At 41.4% G+C, this 13,405-nt stretch overlaps 1 protein-coding gene across 1 annotated transcript in view; it reads right to left on the bottom strand.

Annotated features, from left to right (window-relative positions):
- Positions 1-13,405, bottom strand: part of LOC115619118 (ubiquitin-conjugating enzyme E2 R2-like) — a 34,451-nt gene that overhangs the window by 4,625 nt on the left and 16,421 nt on the right. The window lies entirely within an intron of this gene.

The following is a 13,405-nucleotide window of genomic DNA, read 5'->3' as shown; positions in this document are numbered from 1 at the left end:
CACCTCCCTCACCTAGACCCTTCTCCTGCATTTCCTAAAACCTTTTACACTTCAGAGATTCAGCCCTTTGCTGATCACACAGTGCAACAACCAGTACAAAACTAAACAGCAAGTCCCATCAGGTAGCTATACGCACCGAGTCACCAGGATGAAGCTACCACTACAATAGCTTCACATGTCCAAGGTGGTCCTGCTGGCAACAGCTTTCAATTTAAATGGAAGGGAAGAACAAGAGACAAGGAATAAGTCTTGAAATACAGAACATATGTAGCAACTGCTTTGTGGAACTTGATTAAAGGAGACTACAGACCCAGGTGTACTTGCATTGATTTAGTGGCACATTCAGAACAGCTCATGCTGAGCATGTCTACCAAATCAGGAAGGCACCTGGCTGCTGAGGAGGCTGTGGGCAGAGCGGGATCCAGTGAGAGCTCAATCGCACCCCACAACAGAAGAGCCCTCTGAGAGACCAGGCAAGGGGGACAGCTGCTTAATTTCCTCCATCTCCAAGGCAGCTATACCAAAAGCCCATCAGTACCCTTTTGGGTCTTTGAAGTACTCTCTCCTGAGATGATAGTCTATGTCAAGGATGCATGGAGCCTCTGGACAAGTCACAATAGGCTGCTTTTGCCACTCCTTCCCAGTCAGGCTGATTTCAGCATCCAGTACAGTCAACTCTTGGGATCCTCCTGTCATTCCGGAAATACAAATGGGTTCTACCCCTTGATAGCTTGATGAGATCAGGGTACACTGTGCACCAGTGTCTACTAGAGCCATATACTCCTGTGGGACTGATGTGCCGGGCCATCTAGTCCATACAGTCCAGTAAACCCAATTGTCCCTCTCCTCCACCTGGCTGGAGGCAGGGCCCCTCTAATAGCGATCATAAGATTCTCCATTTACTTCTTGTACAAAGGGATTAGAATTCCTTTTCATAGGAGTTGGAGTAAAATCAGCTCTTCCATCCCATCTGGGAAGCTGCTCACCGAAGACTGGAGCAGCAACTTTCTTGTAAGGATCATGATTTTTCCTTGCAATTCACATACCTTTTCCTCCAGAACTGAGTTAGTTAGGTTTTCCATCCCACTTTCTCATGTCTTCTCCATGATCCTGCAGGTAAAACCATAGGGTGCCCTGTGGCGCGTACCTCCTAGATCTTCCCTCTCGAGCAACAGGGCACTTAATAGCTGAGATGTGGGTCTGTATGCATGGGGAGGTGGATAGATCGTCTCTCAATTGCTTGAACTCCTGGGACAGTTTTTCCACAGCTGAAATGATGGAAGGGGTGAGACTGTCTTCAAACTCCCGGAGCTGAAGACTCACTTCATCCACTGTTGGTGCCGCTGCTTCCCTCCAGCTCGTTGATGCCAATGAGTTGGCATAAGATGATGACGCACTCCATGTAAATTTCCACCACATAGGTTGCGTACATTCAACTTCAATCTGGATCTACAGGTGCATCCCCGGTATCTGACTTAGGATAGATCCTCTCTAGAACAGCTAAATCCCTCAGGAACTGGAGGCCTTTCTCTTATCATGGTCCACTTGCCTGGGTGACATATAACATCGTCCCTGTAGGGACACCTTTCCTTCACAGATGCCAAGAGCTGCCGCCAGAGGCTGAGGATTTGTTTCTCTTTCGCAATCACTTTGTCAATTTCCCCTTCCCTAGCAAGTGATCCCAGCTGCTCGGCTTCCCTACCTTCTAGTTTGTGACTGTGATTGTCAGCCCCATTGTCCCAGCATCGGAGCATCCAGGTGATGATGTGCTCACCTGGAAGATGGCTGATATCTTTTTGCATATACCGCAGATCAGTCAAGGACAGGGATTGAGAAGTTACCTCTTGTTCTGCCTCTTCCTCTGTTTCTTGTAATGGTTCCTCTAGTTCTGGTGTTGACCCTTCTTCATCCTCCTTCACTAAATGAGTTGTTTTTCATTTCCATTTCCTCTTGTTTATAGGGGCAACTGATACCGACACGAGTTGGTTCTCTGGTTCAGTTATATCACTCATCACTGGCGGCTGAGTGGGCATTCTTGTTGTTGGGGTTTGAGTAGTTGCAGTACTGGTCACAGGAATTAAAACAGCTGCAGCGCTTGTCCCCAAAGTTTCAATAGCCACCATACTTGCTGCTGGGGTTTGAGTGGCTGCAGTACTTGTTATAGGGATAAAAATTACTGCGGTGCCTGTTGCTGGAGTTTGAGCAGCTGTGGTACTGGTCATAAGAGTTTGAGTAGCTACAGTGCTTGTTGCAGAATTTGAAGTGGCTCCAATGCTTGTCGCTGGGGTTTGAGTAGCTCTCTAGTGCTTGCCACTGGGATTTGAGTAGCCACAGTGCCTGTCGCTGGGGTTTGAGTAGCTCTCTAGTGCTTGCCACTGGGATTTGAGTAGCCACAGTGCCTGTCACTGGAGTCTGAGTCCCTCTCCTTTGAGCTGCAGTGCTTCTCACAGGCATTGGAGTCGTCACATGTAGCTGTTTAACCTGAAGCAAGATCTGAACCATATACAACAACGTGCTGGTTCCTAGCAAAAGAACCAGGCTGGTTTCAAGGGTATTCAAAGGATATTCAAAATCTTTAAAATTCTCAGATACTACTGTAATTATCCTGAAGGAGAAGAAGGATATTGGAAGGAAGGAAGGAAGGGGGAAGGGAAGGAAAGGAAGGAATGAAGGCAAAAAGGAAGTATGGAAGCTGTAGGAAGATGCTCCTGTTAGAGGTTGGCTCTCTGAGGAGAAAAGGCCAAAGGTGTAATCATTAATAGTTCCTACCAAATGGCTCCCGAGGAACAAAGGTGACGACAATACCAAGTACACATACCAGATTAGTCTCATGATCAGCAATTCTGTCATATCATAACCCAGCACTACAAAGTACAACAACATGACAACCTTAGACCAAGCTCCATTGAATAAACATCACCACACAGAGCACACATGGCAAGAACAGCATTACATAGTGTACCAGTGAGCACATACACATAAACTCTGAGAACAAATGAAGCAACATTGTGATCAGCGACTATTACAATACAATGAATGCTTGCAACAAATTTGTTTTAACACGCCCTTTTCAGATCTGTTATTCTCTCAGCCCTTTGGGCCCCACGTTGGGTGCCAAAAAGGATTGTTGTGGTTTAATCCCAGCCGGCAACTAAGTACCATGCAGCCTCTCACTCACTCCCCCCTTTCCCCTCCTGGTTGGGATGGGGAAAGAGAATCAAAAGAATGTAAATCCCATGGGTTAAGAACAGTTTAATAACTAAAATAAAGTACAATATAGTGATAACAGAAAGAAAACCAACAATACCAATAATGATAATAATAATAGGGAACAAAAAAAAGAAAGAAATGAAACCTCAGCTACCCCAAGTGATGCACAATACAATTGCTCACCACCTGCTGACCGATACCCAGCCTGACCCGAGCAGTGATCGGTCCCTTCTGGGTGACTCCCCCCAGTTTATATACTGGGCATGATGTGCTGTGGTATGGAATATCCCTTTGGCTAGTTTGGGTCAGGTGTCCTGTCTCTGCTCCCTCACAGCTTCTTGTGCCCCTCCTCATTGGCAGAGCATGAGAGACTGAAAAGTCCTTGATCGGGGTAAGTGTTACTGAGCAACAACTAAAATGCTGGTGTGTTATCATCATTGTTCTCAGACTAAAGCCGAAACACAGCACTGCACCAACTACCAGGAAGAAAATTAACTCTATCCCAGATGAAACCAGGACGCTGGGATACCATTCCAGGAAATACTTGGTTATTTGGATGCAGAGTTTCTTGAAAGGTTTTGAAACCAAACACTTGTGTCTGGCAAGACTCTTCAGCACATCTATAAGGAGAGCCACATACAAATTACTTCCCAAATGATATAATTCAGTAGGAAAAAGAACATCAGCTCTGGAAAAAACCTGTCTGTTCAGACTGGAATGATAGGCAGAAGAGAGACCATCTTCTACTTCATCTCAAGAATTCATTTAAAAGCCTTTGATTCTCAGCAAACAGGCTGTAAAGCCAGCATGTCAGCTCCAGCATCATTGCAGCAGCTTTACTGTAGAGCAAGCAAAGTCTACAGAAGGTTGGGGACAGGAATTCGTGTCTGAATTTAGCATCTGCTCTACTGCATTTCCATCAACAAAGCTAGAAGTTGGTTTCCACCATGGTGCTCCCAGACTCCAAAGTCAGTGCAAAGCTACTTAAATACACGAAGGCGACTGTCTATTAGAGGTTAGACTCTCCACACTCTTCATTCCCAACCAGCACATTAGATCAGCTCCATCACTGCTGATACCTTAAGACCTGGGCAGTCTCCTCCAACTCAACCCTGCTGCTGTGGGTAAGCAAGGTGAACAAGGTACACTAACAGGAGGGGATCCCAGCACATGGGATTTGACAAGACCAAAACCAGTCACACATAGTTGAACTTTATTCTGAAAACATCCTTAGCATCAAATGCAAACTGCACCAGACTGGTTACAGACTGACTCTTTCCAGTATTGTCCTGTATCTGTTTCTCCCTCAGGCAAGGTTGTTCTACCATGTTGTTTCATTCAAGTTGTTTGCATGAAGAGTGGGGATTTCAAGCCCACCTTCTGCTTTCTTACATCCCCCCACCCCATTCTGGGAAACAGCATGCTCCGCAGTTGCCATGCCACTTTAAGTGTTTATGGTGCTGTTGTCTCCAGAGTGACTCCCTCTACATCCCTTTATCAGCAGAGGAGAGAAGCAAGTAGATGCTCAAGGAATCAGACCTGCGAAGTACCTTTTTCCCTCCACATATCAACAGAAGGCTCAGACATGAACTGAATTTAAACAAAACCAGACATTACAGAGTGGCTCCCATACTCCCAAGGATTTTTTTTTTTGTTCCAGCTACTATCTACATTGTAGCTTCTCAGAGCCACCTTTAGAGGTACTTATAGATTTGTCCTAGCACATTTTTACTCTCCAGTATAAATTAAGAGGTTTGGGCTTAGGCTGTACTGACAGTAATGTTGTATCTGGACAGTTTCTGCAACCAGCTCAATGCACTACAGCAGCCAAAAAAAGCCAACAAAAATAGGCATCCTCAGGAAACAAAGCAATAGTAAGACAGGGCATCACCTATCTTCACAAGATACAGATGTACCAACATCTTGAATACTGCGCTCACTTCTGGCCTGTGCACCTTAAAGGACAGAGTGAAGCCTGGAGAGGTTTGGAGACAGGCAACTAAAATGATCAGAGCCTCAACCCCTAAGCCCTGCCACCATTTCCTCAGCTTTATGGGACACGAAGAAAAGCAGTATATTCTGCTACAAAGATCACAGCTGCATTCCTTCACATCTTGCAGGATGTTTGCCATATTTACTTAAGCTTGTCTCATCTAGCTCCAAGTGATGGGAAAGACCATATTGACTATGTTTAAAAAAATTAATGAGCATGTTTAACACCATTAGAGGTGGAAGCACAGGTGCTTTCCAAGTTGAATGACATTTCCACCTCCATGCACTTCAACCAGTCATCTGTAGTAAACAGTCAATACCCAGGAGGATTTACAAAATTCAGCAGCTGAAGAGACACCCTAGGTTACACATGCAGCTCATTACAACAAGCATACTCCCCTCCCACACCTTCAGCTCTGCTGCCTCCTGTCTGACACTCTGGAGCCTTGCAAAGCCAGATGGGACCCCAGCAGGACACTTTTCTATTGGCACTTAGGCCAACAGGTGATGCTGGCAGCAGGCTAACAGTTAAGGACAAGGTTTATTTGCACTTGCTGATACAGCTGATGAATATTTTCTCCCCAAATATCACCCTTAAGCCAAACATGTTCCAAGAGTAAGCACCAAAAATTGCACCACGGTAAAGAACAACAGAAATCAGAGAACTAGTGCCATGAGAAGTTTCATATCAATCTTTAGGGTTGTATATAATGAAATACTCAAAATGTGTGCAATATAAGGAATTAATGCCCAAAGTTGTCTCCTAACTATGGGTTGAGGCTTGTCACCTAGTCCTAACCATATCAGATGTATAAAAAAAATCAGTTTAATAGCCACATGAGCAGAGGGACAGGTGAACAATATATAGCTTAAAGTAGTATTTAAGCTTTTTTTTTAATTTTATTTTTTTAATCGGAACTAGAACTTTGAGAGGTTGCTTGTACTTGGCAAGGATGGATTGGATAACGTTTACCTCAAGCCCTGAAGGTCAGATTCCCAAGCCTTCATTGACTTCACACAGCTAAGATGCACCATTTCTCTTGAGCCTTTTTAACCTTGAAGTAGCATGCTCCAGGAGAAGCATCAGTTGTTACAATTTGCCGACTGCTACAATTCCTAGTCTCCTGCCACATTAGCCCTAGTTCAGCACTTTGCAGAGTGTGTTACAATCATATTCCAAGGGTCGGGAATCCAATAAATCCCCCTTGCTAGATCTTTGCTTTGACAAAGGCTCTTTTCAAATTAATTTAATGAAGCCAAGTTAGAAGAAAGCTGAGTCAAACTCTCAGACAAGCCTTTTCAAATCACTGCACTCCCTCAGGTGTGCTGAGATCCCTAGCTGGATTTATCAGTAAATAACAGATTTCAAGTTGGGGAATCAACATCTAATAAATTGCTGAAAGAAAGCATAATTATAGAATCATAGAATGGTTAGGGTTGGAAAGGACCTTAAGATCATCTAGTTCCAACCCCCTGCCACGGGCAGGGACACCTCCCACTAGACTAGGTTGCTCAAGGCCCTGTCCAACCTGGCCTTGAACACTGCCAGGGATGGAGCATTCACCACTTCTTTGGGCAACCTGTTCCAGTGCCTTGCCACCCTCACAGTAAAGAACTTCTTCCTTATATCTATCCTGTTTAAGTTTAAACCCATAGTGTTTGAGAAATGTATGTGTCGTAGACTATTAATACTCTGTTAATAATTAGTATTGATAGTATTACTATTAATAGTAATGTTTGCTTGTAATTTCAGTAACGTTTAGTACCAGGACTTGGAATAGGTTCTTCATGAAGAAGATAGAATCTGATACAATCTGCTCATTTATAGCCTATTGCATCCTCTTTGCTTTTCAGAGACCTATTTTGGACTTGTACTGCTTTTCATATAACTTCCCTAAACAGGTTATGCTCATTAAAGTGAGAGCCGGGATGAAAGGTTAAGGTTGTGAAAGTAGCTCCTTTGTGATTACTTAAGGTTCATACTTTGCAATAATTTTACAAATGGTTTCTCCACTTTGCTCTAACATGAAAGTCCACGCTCCTTAATTTTTGCCATCTAAACTGACAGTTTGTTGGAACTCCCTGTCCACCTGGGGCACCTACAGTCCGTTTCACAGGTGTGGTACCTTCAGCCCTGTCCTTCCCCCTGCTACTTCTCAATACTGCAGGGAGTAAACAGTGACTAAAGACAGATTAGAGGTGATACTGTCTGATGCCTAAGATCTCATGGCTTGCTCAGCTTGCTTTTACCACATTGTAACTGTTTTGCATATTATTTTATTTATGTTTTTTCTACATTGTAAAACTTGTAAGATAGGTTACGTGAACAACTTTGTGTAGTTCCCTTGGATGGAGTTGTTTCTACTTTCAGTTCTCTTGAAATTCTTTTTTTTTTTTTTGGTCTTAAATCAGTCCTTCCAACAGATGAGCTTGGAGGAGTCCTTAACCTGGCTGAGTGTAGCATTTTGCATTAAAAACAATGAAATGTTTCCCATACTGAGAGAGCTTTGATCTTTCTTGCGACTTAAGGTTTTGCTAAAGTAGTACTCCTGTGGTGAACTTGATGGGTTTGGGTTTTTTTGCTTTATCATACAGGAAACAGTTTACTCCAGATCTGCAGAAGATGCAGGTTCAGTGGAATTTGTGTTACAGAATCATTCAGTATTTGAATCCAAAATTAAATGAAGAAACATTTTGGTTGTACTTCTTATGACTAAAATACTGTTCCTGGAAGTAGGATGATGCCTTAGAGACCATATTGAGATTGCTTTTGAGCAAAGAAATTTCTTTTTTTTTTCCTACTGTATTTGCTTTGGTAAGTGTTTCGAGGATGGTGGATATAATATAAAATGAAGCATATGGCTTCTGAAAGCTTTTTTTGTTTCCCCTTAACATTTAAAACCAAATAGAAACTGAATCATGGCTATTTTATGGTAAACAGTTGACCAATATATTTTATTATCACATTGTCCATGTTTCCCTGTATTTGAAGACTGTTGCTGATTTTCTTTTTTACTCTTTCTGCATTTACATTCTTCCTTGATTTTCAAACTTGCATGTTGTCTGTATGCAGTTTCAGCAACATGAATCCAAAAGGAATTCTGGTGCCAAACACTCCTCTGCTGTTGGGCTGTACATAATACATTGTATTTGAGAAATTTTGTCCATGCTTTTGATGGGTTGTACCCCAACGGACAGATGTCTTCTGTTACTGGGCTTTTATTTCAGCTTTCAGTTACACATTCTTCAGATCACTGACTTGCGATCCATTTCGAGACTGACATAAGAGGGACCTAAATTACTGATTTTAACCATGGGTGACTAAATGTGATGAGGGGGAGCGGTACTGCACTTCCTGGTCTGAAGATAGACATTCGCTCTGTTTTCACATAAAGCGACTGTCTGAGCAGAAATGCTAGAGCTTAAGAGTTGTCCCTAATGAAGCTTGTGGGGCATTTTTTGATAACAGCTTTTCTGTTATAGGACTTCCTTCCCTTTTTACTTCATTTAATCATAGACTAGCTGAGGTTGGCAAGGATCTCCGGAGGTCATTTTGTCTCCCCTGCTCAAGCAGGGCCACCTACAGCAGGTTGCCTAGGACTGTATCCGGACATCTTTTGAATATTTCCAAGGATGAAGACTCCACCACCTCACTGGGCAACCTGTGCCAGTGCTCTGTCACCCTCACAGTAAAAAAAGCATTTCCTGATGTTCAGATGAAGCCTCCTCTGTTTCAGTTTGTGCCTATTGCCTCTGGTCCTGTCACTGGGAACTGCTGAAAAGAGCCTGGCTCTGTCTTTGCACCTTCCCTTCAGGTATTTTTATATGCATTGATGAGAGACCTTCCCCAAAGCTTGCTGCTTCTCTAGGTTAAAGTACTTGACGTAGTCAAATCTGTAGTCCTTCAGGCAAACTCAAGGACATATGTTCTTAATGCCTTCGAGAAGGAGGTGGATTAAGGATTGAATTTAGTGTAGGGGTGGTGGTAACAGTCATTCATGACTCTTGATAGGTGGAGAGGTGGGTGGGTTTGGGATATGTGCTTAGAGAAAGTGCTGTGAAAATGCAGCAAGATGCATATTTCAAATCCAAGTAACTTCTGTGCTTGCAAATAAGTAATTGGCTGTCTTGGCTCTAGCTGAACTGAAGACTATAATTCAGCAGTTCTGTGAGGGAAGAAACAGGTCAAACATTTGATTGTCTGATAGTGATAAAATTGCTGAAGTCCCGTGTACGTTCTGTCTAGGAATTGCATGGATTGTAAATGATGGTTTAATGTACATACATGTCCTGGGTTCAGCTATAGCAGGAGAGGTTAGGCTGAGTCCTTATTGTACTTCTGCATATTGAACAGTTAATTTCATGATGCTATGTGCATCAAAATTATTTTTAAGAGTACTTTTAATGAGATTAAAGCCAAAACTTTGCAGAATTACATGGGTCCTGGTAAATTAGAAGTGAACTGGATTGGCCTATTTTTCCTCTCCTTGCAAATTCATCATCCTTCCCCTAAATCCCCAGGACACACACCCCCCCACCCCCCCAACTGTAGACAAAGGTTAAAATAAAGTTAAATGGTTAAAATTATTTCATAGTTAGGGATATTGAATCTGGGAAGTGCTGGGATGACTCTTCTAGTATATTCCTCTGAAATGAAACATCGGTGAGATTTAGTTTCTGCTTAGAAAACCTACCTCAAATATTTATGACTTATCTCCCTTGCCGATGCTGTTGATTGCTAGGGAGTGCTTTTGAGTACTTCAGTCATGGGAGAGAGGGAACTGAAAATGTGTAACTTTTATATTCTCAATAAACAAATCCATTAAAATAACTGGTCAACAGAAGGCATCCTAAGCATTTCTCTAGTTATGAAATGACCCAACTGTTATAAAATAGGATAAAACATAGGGCAAGAAACTGCAGAACCATCCCTTTTCAGGGGATACGTATAGAGTGACGCATCTTACCTTGCAAGCCAGAACAAGCAGGTTTTGAACATTGACTGTAACTTAAAAAAAAAACCAACCTGTGGTAACTAAAACCTTTTGCTAGGAGCAAAAAACAAGTAGCCGTTTGGGATTGGAGCTGAATGTAGGAGAGAACAAATGAAAGAGTTTAGTAACTAACTGGAGTCAGCATTGTTTTTTTCATCAGATCTTTGTTAAGGAGTTGTGGGCAGCCAGGAACTGGTTTTATGGTTGTGGGCCCCCTTTATTGACAGACCCTGATTGAAAATCTGACATGCAACTCTTCTTCCCCTTCCGGTTGCTCCACGGTATTGGAGAAAAGTTAGGATCAGTTGTTAGCATGTTCTTTTGATGGTATGTTCTCTCCTTGACTCAACAGACGGGTCTTAATGCAGTATGTAGAGGGACAGAATAAGTTGCCCGTGGAGGAGCAGGTGGAGGATGTGGCTTGGGGGTAGTTCCAAGACAGGTTTGGGGTGGGGGAAAAAGGGGGGAAGAGTTTGGTATTCTTAATCACTGATATGATGGGTTGCTACTTTGATTTGTTTGTTCAAATTATCTGGAGTCTGGCTCGTAGCAGCAGAAATCAAGTCATTAATGCTGGGGAACCTCATTACTTCTCTGAAAGTGAGTAACGAAAGAACGCTGGGAATGATGAGCCCTGGTGGAATATTTGGGGAGGAGGAAGGGGTCTCTGTTCTCCACATCCCTTTTGGCTATTAAATCTACATGGTGAATTACTTGACACTGCGACCGTGTTTGTCTTTTGAACCAGTGTTGCTCTGTTAGTGTGTAGCAGCTGGGGCTTCAGTAATGTGAACTAGAAAGTTGTGAGATTATTTTGCATCTTATTTCTCCTGGTATTCCTATGAATGCATTTTTGTTCTGCATTTATGGGTACGTATGGTGCAGCATTGATGAATTGCCTTTTTTCCCAGAAGTTTGTATATGAACAGACATGCTGTGAAATACTTTAATTTTTTTTAAAAGATGATAAACTCTTTGTTCTTTTTTCAAGGGAGAAATGTCGAAGGGGAAGGGGATAAGCTCTCTCTTCTGACACTCTAATGATGGGGAAAGTTAGCTCTGTTTAGAGATTCACTTAGTCCTTCTGTTGAATAAAATGAGACCGTTACCACCTCTTACATTTCCTGAAAAATCTCAACTTCAGATTTTTCAATTTCTCTGCCAGGTGAAGTGACCTCACATAAGCATAGCTCAAACACTGTGCTAAACTTTGCTAAAATGTATGTATGTCTAAAGTAATTTTATTATGGTTAAAGCCTAAAAGCATTTAGCTGAAGACAATATGCAAGAGACTTAAAATAGAGCTTTACATTAGGTTGGTTTATCCAAATGTATGTTTGGATATATTATGATTCTGTTGTATTTTATACTAGTACGATATCTATGGCTCTGTGTGGAGCTCTGCTTTCTTGAAATCTTAAAGATCAGCTTGGAAGAAGTGGTATGATTAGCTCTTCCAGGACTTGTTGTGAATTGACCTTCCAAGCAGTTCAGCTTCTGGGATGTATCAAATCTTATTGAAATACTCACCTACAGTATTTAGCCTCCACACCTCTTTTTCAGAAGTTGTATATGTTTTCAAAGTGACCCAAATTTCTAATTAAAAGAAAAAAAAAAGTGGAAAGATGCCCTCAATTTACTTTTCCAAAAAGTGTGTAAAACGAAGATTTTATTAAGCTTCAGACCAGTTTAAATAATAACAATAAAAAGGCTTCCCAAAAGCTCATCCTAAAGAAGATGCTGTGCATATTTTCCAATTGTATTTAAATCCAAAACATCACAGCTCTGAGAGTCTGAAGGCTAACCGAAACATTATCATATGTTTCTGGAACTTAGGCTTTCAAGTCTTTTACAACAATTGGATATCTAACTAAAGCTCTGGAAGAGTTCAGCCAAAGTACTTATTTACAGCGTAAGAATTTTAGATTGACATCAGTGTACTTCTAACTCTTCAACAACTTGCATTTCAGTCACGTTAAAATCTATGCTGACAAGTGAGTTCCAGATAGACATTTATTTATTCTTAGTTGCTTCTGAAGTAAAATTATAGCCTTTTGTGGATTCACATTAGTGTATAAAGTTGACTTTTTTTTTTATTCACCAGATTTAATCCTAGTTTTTCTTCTCACTTAAAGTTATTGTGTTCCTTGGGCTCTTTGTTTTATTCTTTTTGTTTTTGTTTTTGTTTTTTTAATTTGATAGGAACCGTGATAATTCAGTTGAACAAAGGCTTTTGTCCTCAAATGTGCTTGCATATTAAAATATACATTAAAGTCTAACTCATCATCTGTGATAGGGAAGGCCTTACTCTTGGTGCTTTGTGTTCTGGGAATTTTCTGGGTTTCATTCATTATTTATATAACATTTGAGAACTTAGAATGCTTTTTAAGGGAAGTTATGTCTCTGGCTTTGGGAATGAGGTAATCTATTTAAACATGCTTTTTCCTTCCTTTTCTTATTCCTCTGGCAAGAAATTCTGAAAAGAGCACAAAATGTTTTTCTTGGATGTACTCATAACTCTTCAAATGGACTTTCATGAATAAGTGGAAGTAAAAATTCTACTCCTTAAAGTTGCTGTTCTCAGCAGTTTCAGGTATACCCAGTGATGTTTAAATGCAGTGTACAGAGAGCTGTTTTATCCCATTCTATCAGTTTCTTGAATTTGATCCTGCAAAGAAATTTCTGTGATGTAGTTGTGATCTCACAGTAACTTCCATGACAACAAATCTCAAACTTGGACTTCATGACTTCTTTTGGGATATCAAAACTAAGGTCATGCTAACACCTTCTGCCTTAAAGTTTTAGAGCACAGCAACAGGGTTGGTAAGTAGCATTTTTTCAAATTTTAGACATGGGAAAATGGAGGGACCAAAAGGGCAATACCAACTTATATGAGGCTTGTATGCTTTCAGAAAAACACACCTAAACCCCCTGCAAGTTTCAGTGTCCTGAAGGTGAGACAGTGAGCAGCCTTTCAGCAGTTTACTTACTGCTGATTAAAGCTTTGGGTGAATGCCGTTGTCTTAACCACGTGTGTGTCTTGGACTTTTGGCTCTTATCAGAGGAGGCATGTAGAATGATAAGTTCAATTTTTCCTTTTACGATTTTTATTTTCACCTCATTCTAGTGAATCAGGTCTTCTTACTAGTTTTCGAAAAGCCATGTTTTGGGCAGTATACTCATTGAACTTGAAAAACAGTCTTTGTATG

This window comes from Strigops habroptila, chromosome W (assembly GCF_004027225.2).
Source record: "Strigops habroptila isolate Jane chromosome W, bStrHab1.2.pri, whole genome shotgun sequence".
NCBI lineage: Eukaryota > Metazoa > Chordata > Aves > Psittaciformes > Psittacidae > Strigops > Strigops habroptila.
Note: the sequence above shows the minus strand (reverse complement) of the source record. Positions and strands in the feature narration are given on the sequence as shown.